At 35.7% G+C, this 9,926-nt stretch overlaps 1 pseudogene; it reads right to left on the bottom strand.

The window, feature by feature from the left end:
• LOC145954707 (calmodulin-binding protein 60 E pseudogene) lies at positions 1 to 1,623 on the bottom strand (annotated as a pseudogene).
• Positions 1,624 to 9,926: the final 8,303 nt, after the last annotated feature.

Genomic DNA, 9,926 nt, shown 5'->3' on the forward strand with positions numbered 1-9,926 from the left:
TTACGAACACTTTCTAGAAAGTTTTTTGCAATTCGTTTTACAAGTTAATAGTAATTGGTAGTATTCCCCATAAATAAGGAAATATGAAGAATTGGGTATTTGGAAAATTTGGATTGGAGAAGAATGATGTGGATGCTTATGAACAAATAACATTATCCTTACACTTCTTAACTTCTGTGGCTCGCGGACAAGAAGACGTAGGAAATCTTCTACTGTTACTATTTTTGCTTGAATCAACTTTTTGTGAAGTGCTCCATCCTTGGCTATCCTATCCAATCTCCAAACCTTATCATGCAAAGCTGGTGGATAGTGTTTCTTGTATACTGCAAGTAGCAGATAGGAATTTGTTTAGAGAACTTCATTAAATAAGACTTGCCAAAAGCCTAAACATTGAAAATAATCAAAATATTGCTTCCTTAACAAACTAATGCAAGGAAACAACCAAATAGAGATAGAGATAAGTTTTCTAGGTTCATTATGTATGTAGCTGGATATAGCAAGTTGACGACCATACACATGTTATCTTCTATACAGTATCCACTCTAAAGAAAAATTATAGCTTTTCTAAATTTAAGGAAAGGCATTTTAAATATGAAAATTTATCGTAGACAATTAACCCAAGGCTAGAGAACCAACTCTCAAAAGCTTAAGCTGTTAGGTGATGAAACAATATCTGTTAGTTATATATCTCTGTCTTCTAACAAGTTTAGTAATTTGTTCCTTGCAAGGATAACTTGAGTGATCCAATATCTCCTAGCCTGGCCAATAAATAAAATTATTCAACCATAAGTATAAAATATCAAGTGCTAACTATTAGAAAACTCACATTCTCCTCTATGATCCTTAACAGCAAAGGCTTCAGTCTTTCCCTCACGAATACGAATCTCCTCACAATAACCGGAAGCCACCTTAATGCCAAGCCGGAATTTTCTGCTTCTTATCCAGCTAGAATTGTTTGTGAAGGTAAGATCACCTAAGGTTCCTACCCCTTCCTTTAGGCTAACCTGCAAATCTCCAGTTAGAAGTGGCCTTTTCCCCTCACGTTCCTTTACTTCATGGCTTTCAAAGTGCTCTTTTGTCCAATCATCATCTACTTCCTCATTAAAGTCACCTTCAAGTACCACCACATTCAATTTAGCAACAGATTCTGGTCCAACTTGAACAACACTGCCTGTGTTGGGATCCATTAACACAACATGGATTGTTGATCCTTGCTCTCCCTCAACCTTCCCCCCTGTGAACAAATGAGGTGGCATTCTTGTTCTGAAATGAAGCTGCAGATTCTTTGGCCCTGGTCCTTCTAATGTTGGTGGAGATCTGACATAGGTAGAATGTAATTGATGAAATATGGGCTAATGCGTGATAATTATCATGCAATTTTCTTACTAGGATCTTCATGTTTTTATGCAATTTTGCACCCACCAATTTACATCATATTGCTAAGGACAGCACATGCTCAAATGTTGTTACATCCATTAAATTGATTATCAGTTATCATCTATCAGCCTCGTACTAAACAAGCATTTATAACTAAAAATGAAGACTTTCCCAATTCTAATTTGACAGGGAAACACACCTTTCAGCTAATTTAGCATGGCCCATTTTTGCCAAAGCACGCTCCATTTTTGCAATCAATTCATGATAATTATTTCGTGATAATTATTTACTCCATTTTTAAATTAACCATCTCTTCTTGTAGAGGCTCATTCCAAATCAAAGAGGTAGCTTTGGTCATCTTAATTTTTTTACATGTTTATTTTGATTTTAAGGGTACTGGTAAAAAATCATATTTTTAATGAATTTTTTTTTTAGATAAGATTTTGTAAGAAAAATAAATGATGAGTCTGGTATATTTAACTTGATTGTTTACGCGAAAGAATCAATTATTCGGAGTAAGTTAATTATTAATGTCTATATACTCACTGAATATCATTTAGTCAATTATTAATGTTTAAAAGTTTTTTATTCGTTATTGCTTTAGATTTACAATTACATTTTTCTACTCAAAATTGAGTACATGTAACTTCTTTATTTTAGTCTCTCTTATTTCTGGTTTAATTTCTACTGTCTTCAACAAATTGACAACTCATTTTAAGTTTGATGCATAGCAAGATATATGTCTCATTTACTGTTGCAGTTCTTTCAGAATTGTGGTATGGTTAATCCATACACCATGATCAATTTGAACAGTTATTTCTTTCTTTTTCTTCAATCTGCAGCATGCTCAAAACACTTGAAAGGTACCAAAAGTGCAGCTATGGTGCAGTTGAAGTTAGCAAACCAGCAAAGAGCTTGAGGTAGTGATTAGTGAATGCCATCTTTTTTTCACATTAAGTTAATAACATCTCTTAGAAATTTCACTTTGGAAAGTCTTATTAATTCCTAGAAATTTGATGCCAACTTAAAATAATCTTATGTAAAATATGTTTCCCATTATATGTTCCAAAAAGTTCCTTTATTATTTTTCATTTGTCATTTGCCTTTGTATATAGCAGAGCAGCTACCGAGAGTACTTGAAGCTGAAAGGAAGATTTGAATCTCTTCAAAGGACTCAAAGGTGAATTTCATATAAAAGGATTTTAAAAAAATGAACAAAATGGTTTGAGAAAATTTTTTTGCATTCAGTTAATTACAATTATTAAATTTTTATATTTTTCAAAAATGGTTTACCATTTGTGGCTACCATGGTTTATATGATAATGAAGGAAGGAAAAATTGAATGCCCTTAAGGCCTATATGATAATGAAGGAAGGAAAAATTCCTGATGAATTGGCTAGTTTCTTTCATTCACAGGTAAGTATTATGACTTATTATTTGGTGATTGAATGTAATATTGGATGTGATTGCATAGGCTTAGGTTACTTGTTTTTTCTTTCTCTTATTTGTTGCTTCAACAAGTGACAATTTTATTCAATTTTATTTCTTAAGATACTTATTAGTTTCATCTTGGAGATTGCACTTGAATTATGGAATTATTTATTAGGACCAAATTACACTTCCTTTATCTCTAAATTGTACTGATACTAATTTATTTTTCTTATTTCAGCCTAGTGACATTGGAAGTGGACCTGAATCGCCGTTAGATGCTAGAGGATCATCTGGTGGTAGCAACTTGAATAGCCAGTCTAATATTTAGACCTAGTTTCTTATATTGTAGATTGCTTTAGGTTATCATGGTTTTTGAATTTATAGTGTTGTAAAAACGTAGTTTCTTTTGGTTATATATTGTGGTGTTGTATTTGCTGTCAACTTGGACTTCTGAATTAGCTTTGATTGTTGTTACTCTTTTGTAGTTATGTAACTTTCATTACTATCAATCCATTGTCCATTACTATTACGGATGGAGCAGAAATTTGAATTTAAATTGTCTACTCAATGTGATCTTGTTGTCACAGATATCAAATGTTTGATTACCATTGTTTTTTATGTTGTTATTGTCTTTTTTATTTGACATCTTGTTGTCTATATTATGGGTTTCTATTGATAGTTTGTATTCCCATTAATTTTTTTTTCTTATAAAAAAGTTAACATTATCTAATGGAATTTGGATTCTGTTATGAGTACCTCCTTATTTTTTTGTATACAGGTTAAATGTAATTTAGATTAAAAAAATAAAATATATTGTGAAATATAAAAAAAACATCATTCAGATTGAGGAGGTCAAAAACCCCCGCTAAACAATGGAATTTGGATTATGTTATGAGTACCTCCTTATTTTTTTGTATACAGGTTAAATGTAATTTAGATTAAAAAAAATTAAATATATTGAAAAATTAAAAAAAAATCATTCAAATTGAGGAGGTCAAAAACCCCCGCTAAACAAAACGCCGCAGAATGGAAAAGGTAGCGGAGGTTGGTAAAAATCGCCGCATAATGCTAGTGGCGAACGTAACTGCAGCGTTTTTGTAAAACGCCATTAATTATTTTGAGGGGGGCGAAAACCGCCGCAAAATGAAAAAAAAAACGCCGCAAAATGATGAATTTTTTGTAGTGATTATCGATCATCATAAATAATGCAAATTTGCATATTACATAACAGAATTGAGATTTCTACTTCTTTACAACATGCAAGAACAAAAAAGAGATTGAGACCAATTTTACTATCCAACATACAATTCATACCCTAAAGCGAAACTATTCACTTTCCTCTTACCTTGATAAACACTAATATAGACAAACACAAGTCTACTAGGTGACCTTCCTTATATTTAAGCAGTTCTTTAGTTTCTTCATAGCATAGAGAGAAACCATAAGTGTAAAAAATAAGAAGTGTAAACCATCTATACTTAAAAATCCCCTTTTATAACAAAATAATTCTTTCCCTTATGGTGTCAAAATTAAAAAAAAAATAAAAATCCTTCCCTTATTTCTTTTAAAAACAAAAACATGATTAAATATTTTATAATATAAAACGCTTATTTCCAAAATACAGTAAATTAAATAATTAATTAAAACACATATTTCTTCAAAATAATTACTATAACAAAATAATTTCACAAATATTTTTTTATTAACTAAAAATGATCATAATTATTTTAAAAGCCTCTAAATTATTTTATAAAATCACTTTTAATTAATTAAAACACCTTTTTAATTATTTTAAAAAATTTAGGGTGTTACACATTCTATTTGAGATCAAGTGATTCCCTCTTTTTTTATATGAGATTCAATATTCTACTAATTTTTTTTTGGTTAATTTAGTTTAAATATTATGTCTTAAATTTATATATGTTTTAATCTCCAAATGTTATCATAATTTTATTTTAATCAAGTAATTATAACTTGAACATTTACACAATAAAATAGATAATTAAGTTAATTTTATAAATACGATGATAAATATATTTATCCTACAATTGTCAAATTTTTATTATTTTTTATTTAATTTATTTTATAATACATAAATAAAAAAACTTCCAATATATATTATTAAAATAAAAAATAGAATATCAAATGTAACGACCCGACAGGCCGCTACACTTCAATCACAGCATACCGGAAACACTAGACAGAATAGAACGAGTATATAAATATAGAGTCTAGAATATAAATATATACATATGTCCCGAGTCCGACTAGAGTTAGGGCATGCAAAACAAGGATTACATCTGAAGTCACTATGCCAAGTGACTAAAACAGACAAAACATCCATAGAAGTCAGCTCCATCTATCAGCTGCCGACTCATCGCTATCCACCTCCTATCCCTGCTCTGCTCCCGTACATAGTACGATCATAGCAGTCCAACCACATGGAAACACAAAGGGTAAGCTAGCATAAAGAAACAACATATAGAAAGATTTTTAAGAAAATATAAACAACCACGACTATTTACACTTCATCAACATACATTCCCTCGGTTTTTAACATTAACATCAATAAACATACAATGCGTCGTCACGCATATCAACTCGGAGATCTCCTACAACAACTCAGCCTTTCGGCCTACAACAACTCAGCCTTTACGGCCTACAACAACTCAGCCTTGCGGCCTACAACAACTCGTACCAACATTCCAACACAACTCAACTTGTACATCTCAACACAACAACTTACAACACAACACAAATGTACAACTCAGCATATCAACTCCACAGTTCAACATATCATCTACAACATAACACCACTTCTCAACACATTCACTAGATACAACTCAATGTCACAACAACTTATCTACTAGTCATCATTTCATAACCTTCCATTTCCATTCAACTCAACATGAAACATCATACATAACAGTCTCATCTCCGCGCCCGGCGCACACGTGATTGCGCCCAGCGCAGCGCAACCAGAGAGCACCAGGGGACCAGCGCGCCCAGCGCAGGTGTACCCGCGCCCAGCGGGACTCAGCCAGAGAACCCAAAGCTCTTTCGCGCTTGACGCCATGGCTATTGCGCCCAATGCTGGCCAGGCAGAGACTCAGAGGAGTCTCACGCGCCTGGCGTACCTAAACCCGCGCCCAGCGCGGGGAAGGCAGAGACCTCCCTTGGTCTCGCGCCCAGCGCACTTCATTTTGCGCTCAGCGCCCACGAGGCAGAGACTCCCAAGGAGTCTCACGCCCAGCGCGACAAGGGGCGCGCTCAGCGCCCGACAAAACACCCAAAACCTGCCACAACTAGTATCGCGCCCAACGCGGTCCAGGTCACGCCCAGCGCGGGTCAGCCAGAGACCCACATCTCCAAGCGCGCCCAGCGCATTCATCATTGCGCTCGGCGAGCTTGGCCAAATGGGATCTCTTGGTGACCACGCGCTCAGCGCGAAGCTCAGCAGCAGCCAACCATTTTCGAAAAATTCTTCAAACAATCTGCAAAACAACCAGAACTCCACATGCAATCGGTTCGAATTACCACAATTTCATCCAAGAGTCCAAAAATACCACCTTTTTCAACATGCAACAACAATTCAAAGATTTTCCCCAAAATTTCTCAACAACCCCGAAACCCCAAAGAAAACAAGCTTTCTTTCAATTCCAGCCATGAATCAGACACCAACAAGCATCTAATGAGTTTATAGAACTCGTCCACAGTCAAGGACAGCGAAAAAAAAACAAAAATACTAGCTTCCCTTACCTCGGGTGAAAATTCCGAGCTCCGGAAAGCTTGAGCGGAAGAGAAGAGTAAACTAGGGAGCTTGAATGCAGGAGGAAGGAGAGGGAAACCCAACACCAGCTAGCACACCTCACAACCCAGCACCACCACCTTGAGTTCAAACGAAGGGGGAAAGAAGGGTTCAGTTCAAAAATGAGAGCGAGAGGGTAGGGCCTTGTGGAAGAAAAGAAGAAAATCAGAAGGGGGTCTCACATCAAAGACATAAATGTTGAGCTTAGGAGAGCTGAAAAAGAGTTTTGATGATCACAACAGCCGGAGACAACAAGTGTGCAACAACAACATTGAACACAAAAACAAAGTCAAGGAAGTTCAAGAAAAATGCTTTGAAGTATAGCTATGTAATAGTGTTTAGGAAATAAAGTGTTAAAAGAATTGTTATATTTGTGCTTGTGTGTGTGCTTTGTGCATTAAGCAAATCTTGTCTAAAATCAAGTAGGGAGTAGATGATGATGAGTTGAGAACATTGGAAAATTATTTTGAGACTTAAAATGAAGTTTTAAGAACTGACTCAAAATAATCGATTATTGTTAAATATAATCGATTATTTCAGCAAATGGGCTAAGTGGAATGCCTTGCTGTAATAATCAATTATTTGCCAAAATAATCGATTATTTCAGAAACAACTCTCTGGAATAATCGATTATCCAGCTAAATAATCGATTAAATTGTTCTTGGTTGATTTCCAAAAATCTGAAGAACAAAATAATCGATTATTCTTTAAAATAATCGATTATCTGGGTTTGAACTTTTATAAATAGACTTGAACTATTTTGAAACATAAGACAATTGAGTGAGAACTGATAATCAACTTCTAAAAGCACTTTAGAGAGTCTGTGTGACATCTTGGAAAGGTTTCTTTGTGAAATTCCAAGAAGAAAAACATTTGTGAAAGAACTTGTGAAAATCATCATCATCATCATACTCTTGAAAGAGAAGGACAAAGAATTGTTCAAGAATTCCAGGTGAATTCGTTTCATTTTTGTTTCTTTGTGAATCTTTGTGGAAAATCTTGAGAAGGGTTTCTCAAGTGATTAAGGTTCTTGTAGTGGGATCTACAAGGGGTACTTTCTTGGGGTCAAGAAAGTGATTATCTTTTAGTAGTTGTAGACCCCTAAAATTGTCCGGGTCGGAAATAAGACTCGAAGACTCTCAAAGATCAAATGAAAGTCAGCCAGAAGGACTCCCAGAAGACCATAGGATGACTATCTGTAGGTTTAGAGGTCTTAGAGTAGCCAAAAATAAGAAAGTGGGAGGTTTGGAGCTCAATACGGCCTCCTTGGAGTTCAGTACGGCCGTACTGCACATTTTGTACTACAATACGGCCGTACTGAAACCAATACGGCCGTATTGAAGTTTCTGTATTTCAATACGGCCGTACTGAATTCAATACGGCCGTATTGAAGTACAAAAACTCAATACGGGCCGTATTGAACCCAGGGGCCGTACTGCGCCTCATCCCTATAAATAGGACGTCATTTGGACGTCATTCCACACTTTTTCCAGACTTCTGGACCCTCTTGCTGAGTATTCTGGGGTTTTTGAGCAGTGTTCTGCCCTAGAATTCTCTCTGAGAGTCGATCCGACGAAGTTCTTGAGTTCTGAGCATTTAGCTTGAGAATTCGGACTAGTCGAAGGGAAATCTTTTTGATTTCCATAGTAAAGATTAATTTTTAGGAAGGAGCGAGCGAGCTTGTAGAGGGAGGGAGCGCCAAAAAGCCTCCTAAACTTCATTGAAATATATAAAAAAGCACGCTTCAAAGGTTTCTTTCTTAAAATCCCTTCTTTTACTGCTTTTTGATTGTTGCATATTTAAATTCGTCATCATGTAGATATTTAATTTATAATCGCTTATAATAAATAGGGGTAATTTAGTAATTTTACACTGTTATTTATGAAATAATCCGTCATAGGGAACCCGAAAGGGGCGTTGTGGGGTGCTAACACCTTCCCCGCACGTAACCGACTCCCTTACCCAACTCTGGTTGTAATGGCCAAGGTTGATTTACGAAAATCAATTGCCTTATCCCTTTTTCCAATGTTTTGAGTAAAACATTGGTGGCGACTCCAAGAACCCTTCTTTTTGTGAAAACCACTAATCCATGGAGGGTCCCGCTTGGGATTAATATGGATTGGTGAATCATTTAATAAAATTGTTAGTTCGATAAGGTCTCAGTTTGAGAATAAGTCGTTCTAACAATCCACCATTTTTCCAAACATTAAAACGAGTCCGACCATCGTCGCGAATGGAAGGTCCGTTTCGGCGGGTGGCGACAGATGGCGACTCCACTGGGGAAGCCTCGAGAGTCAGTCCCATTTAGTGATGGATTCTTTTCAAAATAATAGTTTAAAATTACTTTATTACCCCTCACTTGTATGATAACATGTTTATCTATTTGGCTTTAATAACTGTTGTATTTTTAAATTTACGCAATTGTTTGAAATACAAACTGTACACGAACCTTTGCACACAACAGTTCCCTCTATACCCGGGGGCATGAGTGGTAATCCATAGGGAGTGGATGTTAGTACGGCCGGTTGTCGAATGGGTCTATAGGTGCCCGTAGACCGTTGTCGGAAAACATCACTCAAGGTGATAACCATGAACTCAAGTTCGACAGTGCGTTGGAACTTTCCATCGACTTACGACGAGAGGAATTGGGTCCCTATAATGGGGGCACCTTGGGGGCCTCAGACCAGTGAGAACAGTTAGAACCTCCTTGAATATGCACTTTTCTGCAGGATACCCCTACCTCGTGATTCGCTCGTGACTGTTCGTGGATGAGTGAATTGTTTGTGCATTGTTTATGTGACATTGTTTGAGCATACATTGCATTCTTTAAACATACAACATTCCTTTTTAAAATAAGAATAAATAGGAATAAGAATCTTCCGTTACATGGTGTTAACATCTACCTTCATCACATTCATATAGGTAGTTTCCATTTTCACCCAAAAAAATAAAAAAATAAAAATATATACAAAACAAAATACCCAAAAAAAAGAAAAAAGGGTTATTTATCCAAACCAAGCAATATCATGCATCATCTTAGGGACATCCTAAAAACATGATAATGCTTAGTTGAATAAACACAATGCATGCATATTCATCGCCATCATCTCATATCATGCATTCTTATCAAAGATCATGGAGGGATCTAGGTTTGCATTTCATACATCCCTCCTAGTAATTCATTAATAAACATTAATAAAAAGAAAGAATTAATCGATGCGTATGTTCAAAGAATGGATCGCACGCCGTTCGTTATCAAGTGTAAGCCAACAACCGCGCCAAGCGAACACACGTCAACTCCGTTGTTGGT

This window comes from Cajanus cajan, chromosome 2, assembly GCF_000230855.2.
Source record: "Cajanus cajan strain Asha chromosome 2, NIPB_CcT2T_4, whole genome shotgun sequence".
In the NCBI taxonomy this organism is placed as follows: Eukaryota; Viridiplantae; Streptophyta; class Magnoliopsida; order Fabales; family Fabaceae; genus Cajanus; species Cajanus cajan.